This window comes from Cyprinodon variegatus, unplaced genomic scaffold, assembly GCF_000732505.1.
Source record: "Cyprinodon variegatus isolate N-32 unplaced genomic scaffold, C_variegatus-1.0 Scaffold1033, whole genome shotgun sequence".
Taxonomy (NCBI): Eukaryota; Metazoa; Chordata; class Actinopteri; order Cyprinodontiformes; family Cyprinodontidae; genus Cyprinodon; species Cyprinodon variegatus.
This window is the reverse complement of record NW_015151486.1, coordinates 49,325-60,562: the sequence shown is the minus strand read 5'-3', so window position 1 is coordinate 60,562 and position 11,238 is coordinate 49,325. Positions and strand designations below refer to the sequence as shown.

Below are 11,238 nucleotides of genomic sequence, written 5' to 3'. Positions count from 1 at the left end.
ATCCATCTTTTATCCATTGAGCGATCTAAGCTCCATTACCAGCTCATAGAACCATTGGGAAAGTTTTTTATCAGTGTTTAGTCACAGTGAGATTTTCCTGTATAAAGATGCAATAAAAACATCTCAGCTTCCTTCAGCACTAAGTCACCTGGAAAGTCACCAAATATTTCCCTTTTCTCATTTAAAGAGATCATGCGATTGGGTTGAGGATGAGGAGGGTGACCATCAGGCACTTTGGCAACATATTGAGAAATTGTTCCAGAAAGAACTGAACAAACCAAATTCTAGAGTGTTTCCTAACTTATTATTTTATATATATTTTAGAAAATGTAAATGTTCTTCCCTTCTTTATTTTTTGGTAAAAAGGGCTTCGGAACAACCTAAATGCAGAAACTGGATGCCAGGAGAGAAAATAAAAAACAAAATATGTGATTAAGATGCTTTTTTCTTTTTTTTTGAAGACAGATCCAAAATGAATCAATTCAATTCATTTTATTTATATACAGTAGCGCCAATTCACAACACATGTCATCTCCACCTACTTTACAGTTCAACTGTAAAGTGTCTTGAGTTCACTTTACAGTTCATTTTTAATATTAATATTAATATTTCATATTAAAGGATTTAAAACATATATAAAACCTGGTTATCCGTGACTGATCTTTTACAGACTCTAAGGTAAGTACAGTAGGCTACATTATTTTAACCACAAGATGGTGCTGTAATCTATGCTATGTTGTTTTATCATCCCTATGAAGGTGTGTTAAATGAAGCTGATGTTAGCAAGTATTTGTCCAAAACTCTTGTTTTACAAGAATCAAACATGGCTGTAGGTTGGAGGCAGGCACATCTTTAAAAGAAAGAAAAGTACAAATTTTGCACCAACAATGGTTTATATGGTAAATCTGTGGACCCCCCTAAGATGGTCCTGCCCATTTGAGCTATTCCTAAATCAGGTAAACATGTAACAGTAAAGAGTAGATATTATCAGCTGCAGTCCGTTATTATGTCCTAACATTACAGTTCTAATTGTAAGTATTGGTTTTCTCAGTTTTATGTAAAAAAAAAAAAAAAAGATATTGGTAAAAGTGACATTTGTTTGTGTTCTTTATGCATATGAGTCTTACCAAATGCAATAACTTGCACAGTCTGTTTGCCTGCATCATCAACATAAAATCTGGTGTTATTATCCAATAGTGGCCTAAATTGCCTTTCTACTGAAAATTTTTTTTACTTTTTATTTTTGGATTACTACTTTTTACTTTTTCTTGAGTGAAAAAAATGTTACATTAGTACCTGTGTACAAGGTTTGGGTACTCTACCCACCGCTGCTGACAGCTCTGATTAGGTTACCTGTTCATCGCTGCTGCAATGGCGTTCACCTGTTATACCATATTAGTCAATAAAAAAAGCACTCAGACACAACCTCTGTCCAGCTTCAAATCAGACTTATCCTTGCTTGTCAGCACAGGCAACACTTTGTTAATCTCCAACACACTTATTGGGTATGGCGCCAGCTGCACGACATGGATGTAGGCAGTGGGAGGATCTCGTGCCTTCCTTTGCACCCTATGTGGCCAAGCCGCTTCGGGCGGCTGACCATGTCGCCTATATCAGAAACCACCCTTGGTTTGTTGTTTCAGGTTATAACTATATGTTAATAATGAGGACATTTGTACATATTAAATAACAAATAGAGTACAAAAAATTAAATGATAATATTTATTAGAGCTTTTTAGAAAAACCTTATATGCTGAGATGTTTGTCATTTTGGACATAGAACAGTTTGCAAGACTTTAATAAGCTTTAAAACAGAAACCTAACACCCTTTTTTTTCTTCAGGCGCATCTCTATAGTAATGCAGTAAGTCACGGTATGTGGAATCGACCTTTGGTATTTAACATGAAGTCATGATACATCTGATGTTAAGTGCTGAGCCTCTGTATCAGACTGTGCATGATTGATAGACATACACACGTGTAGACACAGTTATTGTTCCCCCTCCCCTACTTTACTAGAACTGCATCTCTCTGTATGTAATGAGTCCATACAATCAGGACAATAAGATTCCTGAATTAAATGAACTTTTCTTTTAGATTCTAATTTATTGAAGTGTCTCTCGTGATAATGTTGCTTGATCCATGCCTCTAGAACCTATCATGTAAGACAAGAGAGGCTTTAGCTCCTGCTTGTGCTTCTTTGCCATTAGGAAAAAGAAGTCTTCTTTCTCCTAGATGAACACCAACTGTAGAACTTCCTCTATGAAGCTAAGGATCTCATGTGAAAGAAAAGCAAAGGCAAATAAGTGTCAGAATTGACCCCCTGGGGCAGCCAAAAACAGCTGGGGGGTCTCGGGTGTGCTTGCATGAATCTGATACCTTGGCTCTGTCTCAGTGAAGCTGAATACCTTTCAGCCAGTGGCGATTTCTTATTGGATACTAGGGAGGCTAAACCTCCCCAGTAAATTTTTAAAACTCCGTTGTAAAAATATGCATGGTTAAACTTCAGTAGTCACTGAACAGGATTAAATATGCATTAAAATGCACCTAATTTCACGAGTACGTTACACATTATGGTGTACATTAATTTCCCCCCTGTTCTAGAGCAGTGGCATAGAAGGCCGCTGTCTGTCAGCCTCTTTCAGAATTCCCTGTTGAGGTTTGAGCCTCGGTCTATTGAGGTAAGCAGAGAGAAAGTAGAGTACTGATTGGACAACATGCCAGAATACATCACTTCCAGTGAAGCTCAGACTCTTAAGACATTTTTGAATATGGGGCCTGCTGGAAATCCTTTCATTTTCCAGGCATAAATCCCAATTTCTAAAGGCCTCCCATTGAATTTCTCCATGTGGTATTGAGAAGTTAAGAAAAAAATTAAAAGTTTGAAATGACAAACAGAAAAACAAACAAAAATATTAAGCACTAGATCAATTGATCCAGTGGTTTAGAGGCTCATTATCATTTAATCCAAACATAAGAAGAAAAAAAAACAAATTGTAAAAATTATTTTTCAACACCAACTATTTTATTCTTTATTTCCATTTATAAGCATTTATCTCGATCGACAGTTACATCAAAGCCCATCATCTCGCTGGAATTCTCAATGTACTGGATATCGGCTGTAGAGGGAGAGGGGGAATGATGGTAACACTGAGGGACACCAGATAAGGTTAAAACAGGAAAAGGAACAGGGGCCGAGGAAACTAAGGTTTCTGCTTCCAAATCCCAAACTCAGACTGATCAACACCTTGCTTGTCCCACAATAATCATCTTTTTGTTATCATCATTCAGTCGAGTGCTGTTGTGCAGAAGGGAATGCTGGGAACTTGGAGGACTCAGTGCATTGGACCTGGAAGAAAGAAGAGGTATATAAGACAGTCACATTGACGGCTGATCCAGACGTTTGAGCTTTTTAACTTTGCTTTTGTTTTGCTTCAACATGTAGTTTCTCCTCTTTAAACTCTACATTGCAAACCTGTAATAGTACATCTTACTACCACCTAACAGCACAGGAAACTCTATTTCATTATCCCCAACAGCATTATCCATGTGATTGTATCCTGACTTCTACATTTCTCTCATATACAGCAGAAAATACTCCTCGTTCAGTGCTTCTGGGTTTTTCTTGTGTATGTCGGTTTTGTCCGCTCAAACACCAAAAAATGGGCCAAGATTTGAGGCAAGCAGACTCTGGCTCTGTTTTTCTGAAGAGGTTTCAACAACGATTTAGTAAGGTTGTAAAATATATATATTTATATATATATATATATATATATATATATATATATATATATATATATATATATATATATATATATATATATATATATTACATAAATGTTAGATTTATGGATTATTTTCACATTAAACAATAAGACCTCACACCTTAAATACTGCCAAGTTAAGTTCTATTTAAGGTTATTTATTTAGCATTTATGCAGCATCTGTGATCCTGTTGATTAATCATATTTCATGCTGAGGTTGAAAAGGTGGTTTTTACATTGATAAGTTACCTTTATGGCTGCAATTATTTGTCTTTTTGTTTTAATCCCCTTGGTATCCAAAATGGTACAGAGTAGAGGACATTTTCCTGGATATAACTGCAATCCCCCCATTTGTTCGGTAATGTTTTTTCCCCTTTTAATAAAAATGTCCTCCTTCACCCCTCTTTTAAACCATCTCTCTTCTCTGTCTAAAATCTGAAATTGTGAATGTCACAAGTTAGCTCTTTGTTTTCGAGTGCAGCTTTGCTGCTCTGCACCTTTTGTTTGTGTTTGTTGTTTGGTTTCCATAAAATAGAAGTCCAAACAGTCCTAGATGCATTACACTGCCTAAACTATGTCACTCAGCTTTGGTCATTCCAACATGAAAACTCACTAGTTGTATTTTGTGTCACTCTTATTTTATGCTGTTTTAAAAAAACATCAGCGCTCCGACAACAGACTTATTTTAGGGTGATCTGTAAGAATTGAAAAAGGTTTTTGCATATGCCAATTTTTTTTTATTTTTTTGCTATTGTATATCTGCAATTAAATATATTAGACTTTGTTGTTGTAATGTTACAAAATGTGGAAGTGCTAAAGGTTAGTGAATATTTTTCAAAGCATGCTAAAAAAAACTTTTTGAGCGTCATCAAATACGTCACAGTAATTGAATTTCCAGCTGTTCTGAGCTCAGCTGTAATGCCCAAATCTGACTCAGGTGATTACGCAACATCCTTACATTGTCAGACTGGGGGGTGACTCCTCACGATGTCCCCTCAGCTGCGCTCTTCACACAAGCGGCGAAGGCCTCCATCAGCCCTTTGCAGCCCTCGGCTCCCTTCTCTGCCACGCTGCAAGACAGATTGAACAAATTAGACCAAAAACTTGGCTAACCTAAAATCCTGAATGTCAAATTCTGTCCTTGGTCAGCAGAGTCTGCATCTGCCTAAATCCTGTTGACTAAACAGATGCTTGTTTTAAGTGCTAACAGACCTGCAAAGGCAACATGAGCAGAAGCACGTCCGAAGTAAAGTGAGCCCAAATGAGAGGGAATTTAGGGATAAAACAATTGGGGTTTAAAAAGGGAATTCTCTGCTGTAGATTAACACAGGCTCCCATTCAGGAGCAAAAGCAGCAGCCGACACTGCCACAGAGGATTAGGGTGATGGAGCGAAAGGGGAGGAGGAGGGGAGACAGAAAATAGCTGAGAGGAGGGAGAGACAGGGAAAAGCTATGAGGATGGGCCCATATGTTTGATGGGACATTAGAGGGGGAGGGAAAAGAGCGGTTGCGTGATAAAACGGAGATAGCCGAGGTAAGAGGAAGAAGAGTCATCAACGGGGAGGAGTGTCAGGTTGCATGACTTGAATCTCATCTTCTGGCCCCTCCCAGGGCTTCATCATCTATCAGAGGTTAGCTTCTCTGTCAATCTTTTCTCTACACTGAAACAGTGTTTCACAATGAATCTTATTTTATTTATTTTTTTATTCACACAGGTAACCTTTTTTTTTATGTGTTTTGTTTCCTTAGCGGTAAGGTTTTCCACTCCAAATTAAAATTAAGGATTTAAGGCAGGGGTCTTCAACGTTTTCCAGGCCAAGGACCCCCATACTAATCGCGAGATGTTACGGGGACCCCTTAATTATATATAGTATGAAATTGTGTTATATCAAACTGTTCCTATAGTCACTCTATTACAGATGGAGTCATGTAATGAAAGTAATGTCACCCTGGGATTATTAAAGTATTTTTATTAAAGACATCTTCTGCCTCCATTTATCTGTTTACTACAGTGTGTTAAATTCATGTTAATGTGGATTTAAAGACATTTCAATTAGAGGAAAAAATTTGCAGGGGGGAACATAAAAAAAAAAGTCTAGACCACTGATCTAAAGGAAATGAATTAGCTAAAGATAGTTAGTGGCACACAGAGTGATATTGTATGCCTATACAATAAAGACCAAAAACCACTTTATCATGAAAAAATAAGGTTATATACATCTACACCAGGCCTCTATTATAATGTTTTTTTAAATACTTTTTGCGCCTTAATAAAATTCCGGCACCGTGGGCAAGGAGCATAACATAAACAGGATATAAACAAATGTGGCGCTATCTTCTAGCAATACCTTGGAACAATCAGAAAGTCAGATGGGGACAATTGAGGATGCTACTTCTTAGAATCCAACAGAGCTTGACCGTTCTGCTATTTCACAAAGACCAACTGATAATGAAATGAACTTATATCCAGCAACTCTTAATTTATAGTGAATCCTCTCCTGAACCTCCTACTAGATTATAATTTTAGTCTAGACCGTAGAGATTAAGAATAACATTGCTGTCACCAAAGTCTGATTTAATAAGGACATTTACTCACACATTCATCAACTTACGGTAGCTTCTACATCTGAACACCTTTGCAGGTTTAGTTTCTGCTTCATTGAACTCCAACATAGTTGGAACATACACTGTTTTTTCAGTGCCATTCTAGTCTCATCCCTCGAGGAATCAAATGTTTTTATATATGTTCAGAGTGAATATTTCATATTTCTTTATGATTTTACCACTTGGCTATGAGGTGCTAACCGGCCTAGCCATAGTAGGCTTCTTGCTTGTTAGTCCCCTGCACACATGCACTGTATCATACCTCACTTGTGATTGGAAATATACACCAAAAGCTTTATTTACAAATAAATTAAACAAAAACAAAGTGAAAAACACAAAAATGCCAAATAAAATAATTGAGGATTGCAGCTATGGTGTAAAAAGAAAAACACCCAGCACAGTTTAATGACAAAATGTTGATTATTTCATTACAAATTAACAAGTGTTAACACATAAATAATTAAATTAGAGGAAGAAGGCTACAAAACTCGAAGATGGTCATTTAAGAACAAAGAAACTAATAAATGAATAACGGAAGATTTAAGGGACTGAAAAAACTGATTCATGCGGACTCATCATTGTTTCACAAAAGTAATGATTTAAGTACCTTCTGCAACTGTTCAAAGCTATGGAAAAATATACACTAAAATGTTTTTACTTTATTATTATGAAATCTGCAAAGAAATAAACACAACAAAGGAGATAAATAATTTCAAAAAATGATTTATTTTTTCAGTAATACGTATTTCGAATTTTCATTTCTAGATTAGATTATCTTTGCTAACAACAATAATAGAATAAAATTCAACTAAAGATGCTTTTGGATAAACAAGATCCATATGAATGCTTTTCAAATGAAGCTTGCGAGAATTTCACTACAGTTTAACTTGTGGTATATATAAAAAATAATAATAATAATATTTTAACTTTATTGATCTCACATTGGAGAAATTTACCTCTGCGTTTAACCCATCCCCATCCCATCCCCACGATGGCAGCAGTGGGAAGCCATCGTGGGCCGCCGGGGGAGCAGTTTGGGGTTAAAGGTCTTGCTCAGAGACCCAGAGTGGCAGTCTGTGGGAGTGGGGCTCGAACTCAGAACCTCAGGATTCCAAGCTCTATACCCGTACCACTAGGCTGCCACTCCCAGGATACTCAAATAATTAGCTCAATTCACAATACACCTCATCTCAAGCGACTTTACAGAGACATTTCAACCAGATCATACAGTCAGACTGCTTCAAAGTTTTCTATCTAAGGAAAACCAGTTGATTGCATCGACTCATTGACCCGAAGGCAATCCCTCACACTAAGCATGCTTGTAGCGACAGTGGAGAGGAAAAACTCCCTTTTAACAGGGAGAAACCTCCAGGAGAACCAGACTGTGTGAGCGGCCATCTGCTGAGGCTTTGAATCAATTTGACTGCACAGTATGATCTGCTGAAATGTAAAGTGCCTTGAGATGACATGTGTTGTAAATTAGCGCTACATAAAAACTCAATTGAATACATTTCTGTGATAGCCTATGTATTTCCTCCATTTAAAAAACTGAATTTATGAATAACTTTATTTTTCTCAGTCTTATTACATAAGCTTTAAATCCTTTTTAATCAGATTTTATGAGCAATCACTCAACACTTAAGGAGCCGTTTTAACAGTAACTTTTTTTTTTTTAAATCTTTACTTGAGTAATTTCCATGTTGGCTACTTTTTGCTTTTAATTGAGTAAATATGTTGAGTTACCCACCTCGGCTATTAGTATTTTTTATGACATATTAACACCAGGCATGAATTAATTGACAGATCCAATTCCCAATTTTAATGTGAAAACCAAATAATTTCCACCCTATATTGTTCCTATATTGTTTATAATGAAAAACCAAACCAGACAAATACAAAATTAAGGCTTAGGGTCAGAGTCCCCCTTTGTTGTTTCCCCTCATTTTAAACCTATCTTGTTTATTAAAAATAAAGAGGAAAAACCCCACATATGGGTTTCAGCTGTTTATCAGGGGGTAAAATAGTGTGGCAAGAGCAGCTCCATCATGTTGTTATCTATTATATTTCATTCACCAGTTGATAGCCACGCTGCTGCTTTGTGTTGTCAGATGCCTAACAGTGATGTAACATCCAGCTGCCTGCTGCAGATTATCATTTCCAGTTTTACTTGGCCTGAATGGGAATGGAGCAGAGTGTGTGTTTGTGTGCTGTTTGCGAGGATGTGGGAAAAAACGGCCACTGAGTGTACACTGCACACATGTGTGCTTGGACGGAGCTGAAACGTGCCTGTATCTGATGCACCACAATGATGACCCAACAAGGGACCAACAGCACCCTGAGGGTGTTAAAAAAGCAATACTACAGGAGCTGCATCTGCCCAGTGGAACAATGTAAAGAAGAAATGTATTTTCTAGCCTCCCAGCTTTCCCTCTTCATTCCATACAGATATTAGATACAGATATTACATCCAAGTATTTATTGAAGTATGCTCAATGACTGAGGGGATTATAGACAGCAGGGCCAAACATATAAGGTTGATGACATCATCACCAACAAAGCCATTGTGTAATGTCCCGAGAGAATCGTTAAAGGTTCAAGGGTCAAAGCTGATCTTTCACAGCAACATGTCCAGCTGACCACATTCTGGGCTTAAAGAGTGATGTCGCCCTCTCCGGCAGGAAGTGAATGTTGAATTATTCAGGCTGAGCTAGGTGTAGTCAGTCATCAGGGGCGGGGGATATACAAAACACATCACTGGGCAGGTGCAGAGGTTAGAAGATGATGTGAAAATGAGCATTAGTGTCGCGATCTTATGTTTAGTCTTAGCTAAGCAGCTCAGTTTTACAGGGAGAGCAGGTGGAAAGGGGGGAAATTCTGCCCGCCTCCGTTATGAAGGGGAATGATTCCCAGATAGGAGATCACTGGGATGGTTTATAAATCCCTCAATAAAGTCAACATCAAGATTTACTTTCACTTAAAGGGGATAGTTTGGAGTTTTTTCTTCAAGTAGGTTCTATTACAGAGCAGTTTTAAGCAGTTAGCAGTTTACCTGCAGCAGAACGATCTCAGTGTGTGGAAATCTTTTCTAATCGGGAGGTTCAGGTAAATGCAACTTTAAAAACATTTTATTAAGGATCACTTTTAGAAATCAATTGCACAGCTCTCCACAATTACACTGATGAGTGAATCTATTCCCCAGGTGCTGAGAAACCGAATTTGTTAGACTCTACCAGCCAGCTGCTATCTAATAAAGAAAATAAAAGCAAACAAAAAACAAGGTGATTTGAAAATGAGAAAACAGAGAGAAATCAGCTGGTTTTGGTTTTAATCATTTTTAACTCTGACCTGACATGTTTAATGATCAATAGGAACATAAAAAAATGTAAAAACTTCCACTGATCAGTGAATCATCAATACCTAAGCACAAACTAAAGCCGCTGATAAAAAGCGGATGCTGTAGGAGCAACACTCAACCTCAGATGTTTTACAGATTAGTTAGAGGCTAACAATGAAATTATAAATCTAGACTTTGGTTACTAGATCAGAAATGGAAAAAAATTCCAATCAATTAAAAAGAAACTTAATATGACATCAGTTATTTTGTCAGAGCAATCTATAACTACATTTTGCATAACAATATAAAATAATGTGGTGGTGCTGCTCACTTAATTTCTTCTCTATTTTGTGCTTTTGCAGCTACTTACAATAAGGAATTCCTTAGAGATACTTATTTAAATCACTGAATTAACTATAATGTTATTTGTTTCTTTATACACTTTCAACCTTTTTCTGGCATGAAATGTAGAATTGTGGCAAATGATTGCCTTGTTTTAGAAATCTAAATGCGTATTAAATATAGGATTTCCTTCAGGATTTAGGAAATTTGGGGTCGTAGGCAAAAACAGACAGGGGGCCCTCTGAATTGAGAAGACATCAAATAAAACAGACCCTTTATACAGATACAGAAATTTTAATAGAATAGACATACATTATGTTTTACGTTTTGTCCCTCTCTTGTCCCTTTTCTTGTTGTTTCCAGTAGCAGAAAAAAGTCGCTAGATTTGTCGGTAAGTGCTTTTTGGAAATAAAAGTTCTAGAGTTTTTCTGAAAATTAGCTAAATATAATGACAAAACTGCTAAGTTGCCAACCGTTGCCAACCTCTTCGCACCATTTGTCTTCAAATGGTTTGCTGCCGTCTGTTTGGACCTGTTTGAACATGTGCAGCAAATGGACTGATCTAATGTGGTGGACACTGAAGGGTGTGTGTGTGTGTGTGTGTGAAGGGGGGGGGGCTGAGACACAGTTAATATTATAGGCGGTTTGATGCCATTTTAGCAAAAGCATTTTTAAAAAACATAATTTATGTGCACAATAAGTTGTATTAACCATACATGTAAACAGAGTTTTATGGGGCCCCAGGAACTTGGGAGTAAATACCCTTGATATCCGTTAAAAAACATCTGCGAGTTAATCGAAGCTGCAAACCAACTCCACATAATGGAAGTTCACCAGACCACTAGGGGGAGTTTATCATCAGCTCATATGTGACCAGATCTTCAATAAAGACATAAACAGGATTAAGAAGAAATGAAATTTAAAATAGGATTTATAGAAAAACTGACCCCTCCTTTCTTCTTGTTTGTAGTACCTTTTGAATTGTATGTGAATACATGTGTATCATTTTCTTCCCTCTGCAACCATTCTAAGAGCTAAGGTAAGTCCTGAGGATATAAACACAAAACCTGATATTCAGTTAGCAAATAACTAAAAGGAACTAATATATATATATATATATATATATATATATATATATATATATATATATATATATATTGTTATGCTGTGTTTGTGCATAAGCTTTTAGGATCAC

General features: G+C 36.8%; 1 long non-coding RNA gene across 1 annotated transcript in view; it reads right to left on the bottom strand.

Annotated features, from left to right (window-relative positions):
* Positions 1-3,003: 3,003 nt before the first annotated feature.
* Positions 3,004-11,238, bottom strand: part of LOC107100948 — a 14,570-nt gene continuing 6,335 nt past the window's right edge. The window contains exons 2-3 of the long non-coding RNA XR_001482054.1: positions 4,722-4,833; positions 3,004-3,348 (exon numbers count right to left, since the gene is read on the bottom strand). This is a non-coding gene — a long non-coding RNA (uncharacterized LOC107100948). The remainder of the gene's footprint in view (positions 3,349-4,721; positions 4,834-11,238) is intronic.